This window comes from Solanum tuberosum, unplaced genomic scaffold (genome assembly GCF_000226075.1).
Source record: "Solanum tuberosum cultivar DM 1-3 516 R44 unplaced genomic scaffold, SolTub_3.0 scf00033, whole genome shotgun sequence".
Taxonomy (NCBI): domain Eukaryota; kingdom Viridiplantae; phylum Streptophyta; class Magnoliopsida; order Solanales; family Solanaceae; genus Solanum; species Solanum tuberosum.
In genome coordinates this window covers 612,749-628,008 of record NW_006238959.1, presented here as the reverse complement: position 1 = coordinate 628,008, position 15,260 = coordinate 612,749, and positions in this window count along the sequence as shown.

Sequence of the window (15,260 nt, the reverse complement as noted above, 5' to 3'; positions counted from 1 at the left end):
TGTGCTTTTATTTTTCTTTTTGCCAATTTTGGCCTCTGTTCGACTAAATTCATTTTGAATTTTTTTTAACAATTACTATAATTTGGGTCTGATTAGAGATCTATAGTTATCATTTTCTTAATTATAAATTATAACTACATGTTTGGGGAGGAGATACGCGAGCAAGACTAGAAGAGGGAGGAGAGAAGTGAGTGAGATCTGGGAGAGAGAGGTGAGTGAGATCTGGGAGAGAGGCGAGAGAGTTTGAATACCTATTGTCATTGTTGTATTAGGTTGTATCAAGAATACAATTGGTACACACATGATTTATATCAAAATGAATATAATTATATAAAAAATTATTGTATTTAGCTACATATTATAAGGAGAGAGGCGAGCGAGATCGAGAGAAGTAGGAGACAAGTGAACGAGATTGAAAAAGGGAGGAGAGAAGTGATCTAGATCGAGAGAGGAAGGAGAGAGGTGAGTGCGATCGAGAGAGGGAGGAGAGAGGGTGAGTACATTTTGTATTTGTTGTATCGTGAATACAATTGATACAAAATACAAATACAATTGATAGAAAATACAAACATAGTTGTCTGAATACAATTGATATAAAATACAAATTTCTCACATATATTTGATTGAATTTAATTGATACATAATACATTTGATAGAGAAGATTAATGCATATTGTATTCATTGTATCAAGTTTTATCACCAATACAATTGATATAGTTGATTTGAATCATACATTGAATATATAATCAATTTTATTAACGAACACAATTTGTATCGAGGAATACAATTGACAAAATACAAAATGTCAGAATATAATTAATACATAATATGTATATAACTGTTATGTAATACAAAATACAATTGTCATATTATGTGGAATGTTTTTTGAGCTGTAGTTGCTTAGGATGGAGAGAGAGGCGCGAGAGAGAGAGAGAGGGGCGCGTGCGAGAGAGAGAAAGGAGAGAAATTTGCTATGAAGCCCTACTTAAACCTACGAATTGTAATTAGTTTATCGTAAATACATTGTAACACCCCAAAATATTTTGAGCTAAGACTCAAACCATTCTTCATTGTGAGTAAGATTTTACCGAGGAATTTAAATTTTCTTAGGTGTCAAGGTCGCTAGATGTAGCACCTCGAGTTCCAAAAAGAACTTAAGAGAAATGCATTCATGTCATCCGTAAGTTCTTTTAAGTTTTCGGTCAACTTCAGACGACCATAAATTTTAGCACATAATGATTTAGGTGGCCCGTGAGGTATAAAATCGAAGATCTTTGAGTCCACTCTTCAACGCCACCGAGTTTGGATGAGGGAGATATGACCGTTTGAGTGTAGCCTCTCTAGATAGGGCCTTTTCACCCGACCTAAGGAGGGGTATTCAATATTCAATTTACACCTAGAAAAATAAGCTTACTTTCTTCATATTCAAGCTCCAATACAAAAGTTGAAAAAAAAACAAAGTAAAATATTTGTATCGACTCAATTTTTTGATCATCAATTTATGTCATGACAAAAAAATGGACGTGATGACACTTGTTTATTACCACCAAGTCAACTTCAACCCAATGAAAAAAAAGAAATGCGGAAATTAAAACAAGAATAACATATACGAACAGAAAACTTAGTCATTCTAATATAACGCCCAAAACCTGGGTGTCACATGTACAAGCCACTAATGTAGAAAATATATAATTCGAAAGATAATACAAGTCTAAATGTCTTTGTTTCTCGAATAGAATAAAACATAAAGTAAAAAGAATGAGAGATCCCGCTAGGATGACAAACAACTACTTCTCAAAGTCCTTGAAAAGCCTCTGGAATAGGAGAAGAAGAAGAAGATCATACAGATCGGAGCTCGGAACCTACACAAGTGTATAAGCAAGGAATGAGTATCAACCAACACGGTACTCAAAAACAACCTACTAAATAAAGCAAACTAGATAGAATAAGAGTATTCCTTTCATCCCAACTAAACCTCCTTAGACTACAATCTGCATAGAAATCAGCCCAACGTAGTAGTTTTACAATACACAGTCCACAAGGCCTAACAATCACAGTCCAATAGTCATAGTTCAACAACCCATGAGTATCAAGTATGTCAATCACAAGTATCAAGTAGATCAATCACAAGTATCAAATGCATCAAGTTCATCAAACCATGATAATCAAACAGTTGCCGAACCATTTTCCATTGGCACAATATCACTAAATGAAACCATATCTCATCAACTTTATATCACATCACTAGCCGAAACCATTTCCCTTCGGCTTTATATCATATCACTTGCCGGAACCATTCCCTTCGGAAAAATCATCACATGTCTCATCACGGGGCACAATAATTAATGCAAATAAGTAATTTCACACAATAAGGAAGAGACAACAATTCAAGCAATTCAAGGCCACAACAATGCCCATAAGGCTTTAATTTCACCAGTCAACAATTTTGGTCCACAACAAAGCAATTCACAAAGTATTATGATCATGTCACGACTTGAGCTTACACCCTGGACATGGCCGGCTCTCGAGAACCATTGCTGGTCTCCAAGTGAACCGTCATCCTGGCTTACTACAAGAGAAAGACTAACTTGAGCATACATAAGCATCAAATTGAAAGAAACGTTTTAAAAAAGTTTATTGAATCTCAAATTTTTGCTGAATATACTGAGTATGAAATATAAGTTTTTAATAGAATATCTGAAACTGAAAGACTCTCCAAAATTGTCTATCTATGGAGCCTTTATTGTATAAAGATGAGAGTTTGGAAAAGATCCACGGCTACTCAAAATGTTACTAATACTAACAACTCATAAAATTGGAGTCCTCCGAAAGCAAGGAGGTCTTACTCAAAAGTTGATGAGCAGATGGAAGTGATCTCAACGGGCTCTTGTTGAGGATCCTAAAAACTTATATCTGCATCATTAAAAGATGCAGGTCGAATGACATCAGTACATTGGATAAACGAGTATGTAATAGCTGAATAACAAATAACTGAATGAAAGGACTGTTTTAGATATAGATATATACTCAACTAAATGTAAAGAAATAAAGAAGTAAATCATTAAAACTTTACAAAAATACTTACTCATCTCGAAACTCAACATTTAAGTGATATAATAAAAATACACTTTTAACTCTATTTGGGAGATTCTGTAATTGACAATCATCACTATGAGCTACGTGATGTTACAATGCCCTGCCCACGCTATAGAACTGTCCTATACCTTGCCGGGGTATAGAACACCTCAACTAAGTGGACCCACTAAGCTATGCTTAAAAACAATAAGGAATCATCTAAAAAGTATGATCCTTTAATTACTCATGTTGGCACACATGGTTTATGAGGATTTTGAGTTGTCTGAACTCATCCCCATATGGACATATCGGTGCTCAATACTACTCCCATTAATATACATAACTCATGCTCATATGTTTAAAAACATAACTCTTTATTGTATGAGGTTACTAAAACGGTCATAACTTTTTACTCAAAACTTGGATTGATGCGAAATTAGGGGCGTTGGAAAGAGGATTCAAATACCTTTAATTTGATAGGTTATGGGCCACGTAACTCTTTATGTTCTAAAAGATATGGTCATTTGAAGTTGACCCAAGAAGAATCTTACATTAAAACTTAATCAGTAAGGAAACTTTCAACTCTACTTTGTGCTAGGCGTTTCTAGTGACCTTAATTGATATCCAATATCATTCTCACACTAAATAATTTACCTTTAAAAATATGGGCAGTTTAAGAATCACCCTATACAATCTTATTCACAAATAAAGAATAACTCGAATCTTATCTTAAAATTTTCTGGGATGTTACAACATTTGGGAATACTTAGTTCCCTTATACTCTTGCTCAATTCATGCTTAAAAACTTTTTCTCAAAAATATATCAAAATCATATTGTGATATGATCCTTGATCACTCGGGAAGTCATACTACATAAACATTGATGGCATAACTAGATACAATAATGCTTAAAAATTGATGGTCACTCGATTGTCATTTTAATCATGTTTTAGAAACTCTTTCTCAAAATTCATCTTTACTTCATCAAAAACTCAGTTTAAAACTCAAGTGTTGACTATAAAAAGCTTCTTAAGAGTTATAACTCAGTTCATAGGGTTCATGTGGAATTATGGACATGAACGACTCAACTCCGGGATTTTAATAGCAATATGGAAACTCAGTACTCAAAACTCAAGAACTGACAACTCAACAATACTACTCATCTAAAAAATACTCAATTCATAGGGTTCATGCTAAAATATAGAAATGAACGAATCAACTCAAGAATCTTAATGCATAACATAAAGCAATTCAATAATTAGGAATAAAATTTCAAAAAGAAACATGTACTTGAGAACTCAAAATCAACTCATCTCAAGAATACTCAAATCTAGGGGTAGAATCCTAGATTTCTCTTTTACTGATTTGAAAGTAGATGTAGGGCGTGAGGACGAACTAGTCCAACACTATGATAGCTGTACATACCTGGAAGAACAAGGTTCTTGAAGAATATCGAAGAAGAACTTGATTAGAAACCTTGAAACCCTAGCTTGAAGGAGAACAATTAAGAAAACTTTTCTTGAGATTCTTGAATTAGTTTCTTGAAATCTCTATGGCCTAGAATTATGATTTTCATTAGTGATTCATAATTGCATGGAGGAATTTGAATAGAAAGAATGAAATTCTTGGAGAAGAACTTACCTTGAAGAAGAATCTTGAAAACGATTGAAAGAATCTTGAATGGAAGTCTTCTACTTTGATTGTTCTTAGGATTTTGCCGTAGGCTTTGAGAGAGAAGAGAATGATGAATTAAAAGATGAAAATATGATTGTTTTGGGTCTTTAATTATTCAAGAAATTCGTCTAGGGTTTTCTTAGAGGTAAAAAGACAAAAACGACCCTTTTAAATGTTTTCCCCTCGGCTAATTCGTCACTGCGGTTACTAAAATGGTCATAACTTTTTACTCAAAACTTGGATTGATGCGAAATAGGTGGCGTTGGAAAGAAGATTCAAATAACCTTAATTTGATAGGTTATGGGCCACATAACTCTTTATAGTCTAAGAGAAATGGCCATTTGAAGTTGACCCAAAGAGAATCTTACATTAAAACTAAATTAGTAAGGAAACTTTAAACCAACTTTGTGCTAGGAGTTTCTAGTGACCTTAATTGATATCCAAAATCATACCCACACTAGAAAATTTACTTTTAAAAAATTGGGAAATTTAAGAATCACCCGGTACGACCTTACAAGTAAATGAAGAACAATTGGGGTCTTGACTTAGAAATTTTTGGGGTGTTACAGACAACACATTGACTTTTTCATTAATCCTTGTTTTATTCATTAATATTAATCAATAGGAATAATTAATCCCATCACCTCATTCTCATTAGTCCCCAACACACACAATGAAAGGAAATGCATTATTCTACAAGTTCTACAAGGTGTAGAAGATCAGTTGCCTCAATTCACTCAAAGTCCATCCAAGGCTTGAGTTTTCCCCTTCTGAACAATATACAAAGCCTCACAATCTAGTTCAATCAAGTAATAACAATAAGGTTCCAGAAATAACACTCCCAATTTATACATTTGCAAAAATTGATTAAATCAAATCACAAACTCAATTTAGAAAATGGAGTTTGAATCGGAAAATCTTTACTTGAAAATGTTACCTAAGACATTTCGAACTAATTGATAAAAACAATTGCGAAAAAAGAATTTAAATCAGTTCTCAATCACCATTTCACTTAAGAACTCAAGTTCTTGAATAGCCTTGCTATTTGCCAATTAAAATCTCAAGTTTTGATGTTAAAATACACAAATGATTAATGGGAAATGAAGTTTTAGAGTTTCAATGGCATATCTAAATGATTTAGCACAAGAAATATCTTTAAAAAAAAGTCTCCAAGAGTTTTACCAAGAACAAAATGGGGAAAAATGGGTAAAACCCTAATATTTGCAGGTCAAAAAAGGTCTCTAATTTCACTTTTGCGAACATCGGTTGACTTAAGCAGACATCACTAAAGCGAACCCCAAAAAAATCCAACCGTCGCTTTTGTGATCGACCTTTTGCTTTAGTGAGGGTCACAAAAGCGGAAGGTCCTTCGCTAAAGCAAAGGGTACATAATTCAGGCACCAGAAAATCAACCAACTCTCAAAACATTGAATGGACCCTCCAAAATTCATTCGGAACCCCATACACATAAATTCTATATGCAAACTGACTCTACTAGACATCCTAGACTCAATGGAACCATCAAAATATGAATTCGAGATCTCTTTGACCTTAAATTCATGAAAGTCATAAGAAACAAACATAACACCTAAAAAGGTTAAATCAAGCTCAAGACCTCTAAAATTAATCCAAAACCTCACCTAGGCCTAAAATCATCCCTCAAATCCAAAAGAACTCTCGAAATTCCAGCCCAAGCATATGATCCCCGAATGTTGACCAAAATCAACCCAAAGGCTAAAGTGTTACAATTTTCCCACTTAGGACCTCAAATCCTCAAAAAGACTCCAAATTTGAGACAGACTATTCTCTTGGACTAGTTTTCGCAATCCGAGACTGATGGAATCGATGAAATTCCATTCCAACACTCAAAACTCCAAAAGACACCAAAAATCATTTTTAACAACTTTAGCCTTTTAAAACCAAAAAATTTCATAATTAACAGCTTTCACTCAAAGTTTGAAACCAACTTCCAAAAATCAAAATCTTATAGGCCACCTCTCCCACTCAGCTCGAAATCTCAAAAGGTCCAATGAACCTAGGGCTAAGCTTGCCCGTCTTTTGGAACCTCATCACACCCTTCATAGGTGACACTCAGAGCCAAACATGATCACTCTTCATAAACTTTAGGGCTCGAACTATCTGGTCTACATAACTCTTATGTCGAATCTAGGCTATCAACAGTCTACCTTGAATCATGCGGACCTGCTCCATGGCATCTATAAGTATGTCTGTATCTAAAGAGTCCATCTCAGCTGAATCAAACCAATTGATTAGAGATCTACACCGTTTGTCATACAATGCCTCAAATAGGGTCATCTGAATACTGAAGTTATAACTGTTATTGTAGGCAAACTCTGCTAAGGGCAAGTGTTGATCCCATCGAGCACCAATGTCAATCACATAAGCTTGGAGCATGTCCTCTAACACCTGAATCATCCATTCGAACTGACCATCTGTCTAAGGATGAAAGGTTATGCGCATATCTAACTAAGTACCCTAACCATGTTGTAAAGCCTTCCAAAGGTAAGATGTGAACAATGAACCCTGATTAGAAATGATGGAAATGGGAACTCCATGAAGTCTCACATTCTAATGGATATAAAAGTAGGTTAACCTCTCCGCTGTAAACTTTACTAGAATCAATATGAAATGGGCGGACTTGGTCAGCCTATCAGAAACCACCCAAATTGAGTCATAAACACCAATGGTGGTAATCAAACCCATAACAAAGTCCATAGTAATACGTTCACACTTCCAAGTAGGAATAGGCATCCTCTGAGGTACACCTCTGGGCTGCTGGTGTTTACACCTGACCTGTTGTCAAGTCAAGCGTCTAGAAACAAAATATGCAATATCCCTCTTCATGGCACACTGTCAGTAATGATGGCTTATGCCATGATACATTTTTGCCACTCCCAGATGAACAACAAGCCTCCTCAAGAATCAGTCTAATCAGTTCACCCACCTTGGGCACACAAATCCTGCCTCAAATCCTCAAGACACCATCAAAATCAAGGACATCCTCCTTGTCTTCCCCTCTCAACACTTTGTCTCGAATTAGACACTATTTCTCATCATCAAACTGACGCTGATGGAACCGCTTAACTAAGGAAGATCAAGCCTCTGTGAAAGTAATCAAATCACCACTTCTCTAAAAAATTTATAACAGTACAAGATGGTTGGCTAACCTTCAAACATCTATAGCCAGCGGTCTTTCCTCAACACTGACAGAAGCAAGACTTTCCATACTAGAAGTGTCACGCCCTGAGCTACCTCCGGGACGCGGACATGGGACCTAGGATCACAAGTGACCCCAAGCTAACCCTGCTGGCATGACATGAGCATACTAAGAATAATAATAACTGATGCGGAATCTAATCATAAAGTAAATCTAAAATGATGGGGAATACCCATATACTAAAATGGAATATATCAAATCTGAGAGTTTAATACAAAAGAAATATCAAACTCGAAATACTAAGTTGAATCTAACTATGTCTGAAAATAGCCTCTATATGACTGGAAGTGTTGGGACATGCCCCAGCTAAATCTAGCAAAACTGAAACTATAAGACTGAAAAACTGAAATGATAACGTGACTATTGTCCTCGAAGAATGAGGACTCACCACTGATGCTGCTGAACTGGAGATCGAGAACCGATCTATGCGTGATCTGGATGCTGAGAACCTGAACCTACATCACGAGAAGATGTAGCACAGAGTATGAGTTAATACTTCAAAGATACTGAGCATGCAGGATAGAGTAAAGCTGAAATAAACATATAACTGAACAAGGAATAAAGCAAGGATATAATCTGAACATAATATAGATACTGAATATTGAGCTAAACGGATGCAATGACCGAATTCATAACATGCTAAGACTGAATACTGACTGTACTGAAATGTGGTTCAATGCAATAGAGTCTGACTGAACTGTGGGAGCTACTAATAACCGATAATAAAACCACATGAGCTAAATGTGGAGTCCGATGTATGCGCCCCATCGAAAGGACCCAATATACCCTGCCACAGGTATAGAGGCATGACTGGCGTGACCACTAAATGATGCCCACAGAGAGGACTTACAACCTACGTGGCTCGTAATTCTGGGACTATATGGGTGATTGACCCTAGTCCAACTCGGTATTATGCTACTCCCAATAGATTAAATGATTAACACATTATGACTGAATTACTGTAATATACTGGATAACTAAAAAATGACATGCAAACTGAGATTGCACATTAAAATACTGATAATGACACATTCAAAAATTGAGGCATGTAAATCTGAAGTACTGAAATATCTGACCTATCATGTGTAATTCAAGAACTAAAGAACTACATAGCTAGGGTTCTGAAATTCATGCAAGAAACCAAGTAATAACATGATAATCTGATTTGGAACGTTTAAATAACTAATTCATGATTTGGAACATTTAAATAACTAATTCATGATAATTTGCTTAAGTTCTAGAAACCGTAGGTCTAGTTAACAATAGGGAATCAAGAATCTGATTGAATTCTAGGGACCTAATGGGTGAAAGGAACCCATTAGTGAAATCCCACATACCTGGTGACAAATTTCACGGAGAAATCTTTCGATTTCGGGGCTGGAACTGATGGAATCTTGTTGCTTCTTGAACTAGGGTTCTTGACTTCTTTCTCATCTTAGCATTCAAAATTTTCTATGTTCTGAAGAATGATTGACTTAGGTAAGTTCTAGTTGTGTTTCTAGGCTAAAACTAACCAAAACCACATAGATTAGGGTTAAAATGACGTAGTTTAGAAGTCCAACGAAATAGGAAAAAACCAAAAGACCCCCGACTTAACTGTTGTTGAAGTGACCGATGGACCGTCAATGGACTGACGATCCGTGTTGGTGAACCGTCAGTCACGATTGGGGCTGGGTTCCTGGGGCCTAATCCACGGACCAAGACCACGGACCGTTGCCTGGCCGTGGGTCAGTACTTAGCCATTTTTCCTTGGGTTGTCTGAAGAGGGGTCGCAGTAGTGAACTATGGACCACCAGCACGGGCTGTGGGTCATCCTACGGTCCGTGGGTGGCAACCGTGAGTGTTACAAGAAGTCTTCCTACTCAAAGCGTCGATCACCACATTGACCTTCCCCGGATGATACAAAATGATGATATCATAGTCCTTTTGTAACTCAAGACATATGCGCTACCTCAAGTTCAGATCCCCCTTGTTGAAGATTTACTGAAGACTCCAATGGTTAGTGAAGACCTCACAATGTACCCAATACCGATAATGTCTCCATAGCTTAAGCACAAATACTACATGTGCCAACTCTAGATCATGACTAGGGTAGTTCTTCTCATGGGTCTTCAATTGTCTAGAAGAAAATCCGATCACCTTACCCTTCTACATCAGAACACCACCCAATCCGACTCTAGAAACATCACAATAAATAGTGAAGTCTAGACCCTCATCAGGTAGAGTTAAAATAGGTGCCGAATTCAATAAGGTCTTGAGATTTTGAAAGCTCTCTTCACACTCACCAGACCATTGTAATCTCACACTCTGGTGAGTCAATCTGGTCAAGGGAGATGCAATAGTGGAGAAGCTCTGCACAAACTACCTGTAATAACCTACTAGCCCCACAAAACTCCAAATCTCGGTAACTGAAGTACGCCTGGTACAACCTCTAACTGCCTTAATTTTGACTGGATCCACCCAAATATCCTATTTGGTGGTGTCCAAGAAATGCAAAAAAATCAAGCCAAAACTCACACTTCGAGAATTTTGCATATAATTTGTCTTCCCTTAATCTCTAGAGAACAATCCTCATGGTCCTCCTTAGTCTTGGAATACACTAAGATATCATTGATGAAGACTATCACAAAAGAATCCAAATACTATCGAAACACCTTGTTCATTGATTCCATGAATGATATAGGAGCATTAGTTAAACATAAGGACATCACAAGAAACTCATAGTGCCCACAATGTATTCTGAAAGCTTTCTTAGGGATATCCGATGCCCTAATCTTCAGCTGATGATAGTCGAACCTCAAATCAATCTTAGAAATTAGAGATGCTCCCTGAAGTTGATCAAATAAGTCATCAATACGAGGAAGAGAATAATTGTTCTTCACTGTCAAATTTTTCATTTGTTTGTAGTCCATGAACATCCTCATGGTACCATCCTTCCTACTCACAAAAAAATAGGAGCACCCCATATAGAAATACTAGGCGAATGAACCCCTTACTCAACAAGTCCTACAACTGTTTATTCAATTCTTTCAACTTTGATGGATCCATGAGATAAGGAGAAATAGAGATGGGCATGGTGCCCGACTCTAAGTCAATATCAAAATAATTGTCTCTATTCAGAGAAACACCTGAAAGATCAGTAGGAAACATATTTGAAAACTCTGGAACCACGAGAACAGGATCCATAGAAGGTGGCTCAACACTAGTGTCCCGAATAAAGGTCAAATAGGAAAAACACCCTCTATTAACCATCCTCTGAGCTTGAATGAAGAAGATAACTTTGCTAGGGTAAGAACAACTAGCACCCGTCCACTTAACTCTCAGGACACCCATCATCACTAAGGTCACAGTCTTAGCAAAACAATAAAGAATAGCATGATGTAGGAAGAGACAATCCATACCCAAAATAATATCAAAGTCTAACATTTCTAGAATGATCAAGTCGACGCTAATATCATACCCAACCAAAGAAATGAGACATGATTGATATACTCGATCCACCATCAAGGAATCACCACGGGCGTAGAAAGAAGAATAGGCACAAGTATGTCATCACACATCATATGAAATCTAGTAGAAAAATAGGTAGACACACACGAGAAATTAGACCCCTGATCAAATAATATAGATATAGGACGATGGCAAATTAGAATGATACTTGTAATCAAAACATCAGAAGTCTCGACCTCTGGCCTCCTTGGAAAAACATAAAATTGTCCCTCTCAACCACCTCTAGTCTAAGTAGTATCCCAAACTCTGCTCTGCTTAGCTATAGCACCCCCTAATTTAAGTCTTGTCACCTCTATCGGACTAACCTCTGCCTCGACCCCTGGCCGGAGGCATTGAATCACTAGCAGGAGCAGCTGAATAAGTACATTGGGGTCCTGAGTGAGTCTATAAAAGACACTTCCTATAACACTTCAGAAAATGCTAGGTTAATCTAGAGCCTAAACATGTGAGCTAATGTTGAGGTTCAAGGAGGTTAGTGAGTTAACGTCAAGATTCGAGTCGTAAAAGAAGTTCCCTAACCTAGTACTAAGGTCGTAAAGCTTATACGTCAAGGCAAGGCTCCCACAAGGACCCCCCAAAGGTCCTTTTAAGGGTTGTATCTACCGTATTATAAGGGTTAAGGATGTTGAGTCCGAGACTCCTCCTTTAGAGTCGGTCCCCATAGTGAGGGAGTTTCCTGAGGTTTTTCCTAATGACTTCCCCATTATTCCTCCAGAACGAGAAATAGACGTTGGCATTGATCTTATACCAGATACAAAACCCATATCTATTCCTCCTTATCGGATGGCCCCGACTGAATTGAAAGAGTTAAAAGCTCAACTCAAGGATTTGTTAGATAAGGGTTTTATTCAACCGAGCATATCTCCATGGGGTGCACCGATTTTATTTGTGAAAATGAAGGATGGGTCCCTTAGGATGTGTATTGATTATCGCCAGCTGAACAAGATCACTAAAAAGAATAAATAGCTTCTCCCCAGGATTGATGATTTATTTGACCAACTCCAAGGGGCGAGTTATTTTTCGAAGATTGACTTACGTTCGGGCTATCACCAACTTAGGATGAGAGATGTTGATATTCCTAAAACAACCCTCCGAATGAGGTATGGTCACTTTAATTCTTAGTGATGTCTTTTGGTCTAACCAATGCTCCGACAACTTTTATGGATCTTATGAATGTGGTGTTTAGGAAATACCTTGATTCATTTGTGATCGTCTTTATTGATGATTTTTTGATCTATTCTAAGAGTGAGGGTGATCACATGGAGCATTTGAGGATAGTTTTGCAACTCCTTAGAGACCAGCAATTGTATGCTATGTTTAGCAAGTGTGAGTTTTGGCTAATGTTGGTTGCTTTCCTCGGTCATATAGTGTCAAGCCAAGGTATAGATGTTGATCCTAAAAAGACCGATGCTATTCAGAATTGGCCTAGACCTCTAAGTCCCACCGATATACGAAGCTTTTTGGGCTTGGCCAGGTATTATAAAAGGTTTGTTGAAGGTTTCTCATCCATTGCTTCTCCGTTAATAGCTTTGACTCAAAAGAAATCCAAATTTGAGTGGTTTGAGACTTGTGAGAAGAGTTTGCAAGAGTTAAAGAATAGACTCACCACCGCTCCGGTGTTGACCTTACCAGAGGGTACTGATGGGTTTGTATTTTATTGCGACGCTTCCCGAGTGGGTTTGGGATGTGTTCTTATGCAATATTGCAAGGTGATTGCCTATGCTTCGAAACAATTCAAAGTACATGAAAAGAATTATCCGACCTATGATGTAGAATTGGTGGCAGTAGTTTTTTCCTTTAAAATTTGGAGGCACTAATTATATAGGGTGCATGTTGACGTGTTCACTGACCACAAGAGTCTCCAATATGTGTTTAGTCAGAGATATTTGAATCTCCTACAGAGGAGGTGGTTGGAACTTTTAAAAGATTATGATATATGTGTCCTTTACCACCCCGGTAAAGCTAATGTAGTTGCCGACATCTTAAGTCGATTGACGATGGGCAGTGTGACTCATGTAGAAGATGGGAATAAGGAACTACTTCACAATGTGCATAGGTTGGCCCATTTAGGTGTCCAATTGGTAGATTCTTTGAAGGGTGGATTCATGGATCACCATAGTTCCGAATCATCCATTGTGGTTGATGTGAAGTCTAAGCAACATCTTGAACCTATTTTGATGGAGTTGAAAGAATTGGATCTCAATAAATCCGTTGAGGCTTGCTCCCAAGGGGGAGATAAGGTGCTTAGGTACCAAGGTAGATTTTTTGTTCCAGATGTTGATGGCTTGAGATATCATATTATAGAATAGGCTCATGGTTCCCGATATTCTATTCATCCAGGAGCTACCAAGATGTATAGTGATTTGCGGGAGGTCTGTTCGTGGAATGGCATAAAGAAGGATACAGAAGGCTTTGTGGAAAAATGTCCAAATTGTCAGCAAGTCAAAGCCGAACACCAAAAACCAGGAGGTTTGTTGCAAGATATAGATCTTCCCACTTGGAAGTGGGAGGAGGTGAATATGGACTTCATTGTGGGGTTGCCTCGTACTCGAAGGTGACACGATTCTATTTGGGTCATTGTTGATAGAATGACAAAATCTGCCCATTTCCTTCCTGTCAAGATTTCCTTCTCGGCAGAAGACTATGCTAAGTTATACATCGAGGAAATAGTGAAATTACATGGGGTTTCTTTGTCCATCATATCGGATCGGGGCACTCAATTACTTCACATTTTTGGAAACCATTCCAAAGAGGGATTGGAACCAATGTTAGACTTAGTACCGCCTTCCACCCTCAGACAGATGGTCAAGCGAAACGGACCATTCATACCTTAGAAGATATGTTGAAGGCGTGTGTGATTGATTTCAGGGAAATTGGGACGATCATCTTCCATTGATTGAATTTGCCTACAACAATAGCTACCACTCAAGCATTTCTATGGCTCCGTTTGAAGCACTTTATGGTAGGAAGTGTAGATCTCTGGTGGGTTGGTTTGAAGTAGGTGAGTTTGCTCTAATTAGTCCCGATCTAGTTTATGATGCCATTGAAAAGATTCGACTCATTAGAGAGAGGTTCAAGACGGCTCAAAGTCGGCAAAAGTCCTTTGCCGACAATAGAAGAAGGGATCTTGAATTCAAGATTGGTGATTGGGTCTACCGAAAAATCTCACCTATGAAGGGTGTGATAAGGTTTGGCAAGAAGGGGAAACTTAGTCCTCGATATGTCGGGCCATACCAAATCTTGGCATGTGTGGGAAAGGTTGCATATGAATTGGACTTACCCAGTGAGTTGACTCCGGTTCATCTAGTGTTCCATGTCTCCATGCTCAATAAGTGTATTGGTGATCCGGTATCCATCCTTCCCTTAGAGGGTTTAGGAGTTGATGAAAATCTTTCCTATGAAGAAGTTCCGGTTGAGATTTTAGACCAGCAAGTTAAGAAATTAAGGAACAAAGAAGTAGTTTCGGTTAAAGTCTTATGGAGGAATCACTTAGCTGAGGTAATTAGTTCTTGAGTTGGCGTTTTGGAATAATTGTACTATGAGTTTTCTTTATGATTTTCTTATGCGTGCACGTTTATGTGAGAATCCATGTTTAGCATGTACTGAGTTTTCATGATTTATGTATTCCTCATGTGAGGCTGCACTTTAGCATAATGGTTGCATATTTGACTCATGAGGTGAACTAATGAACATGTGTGCTATACTTTTTATGATATGGCTAGATGGCTCTTTATTGATTAATTGTGTTGAGTTCGTTGTATGG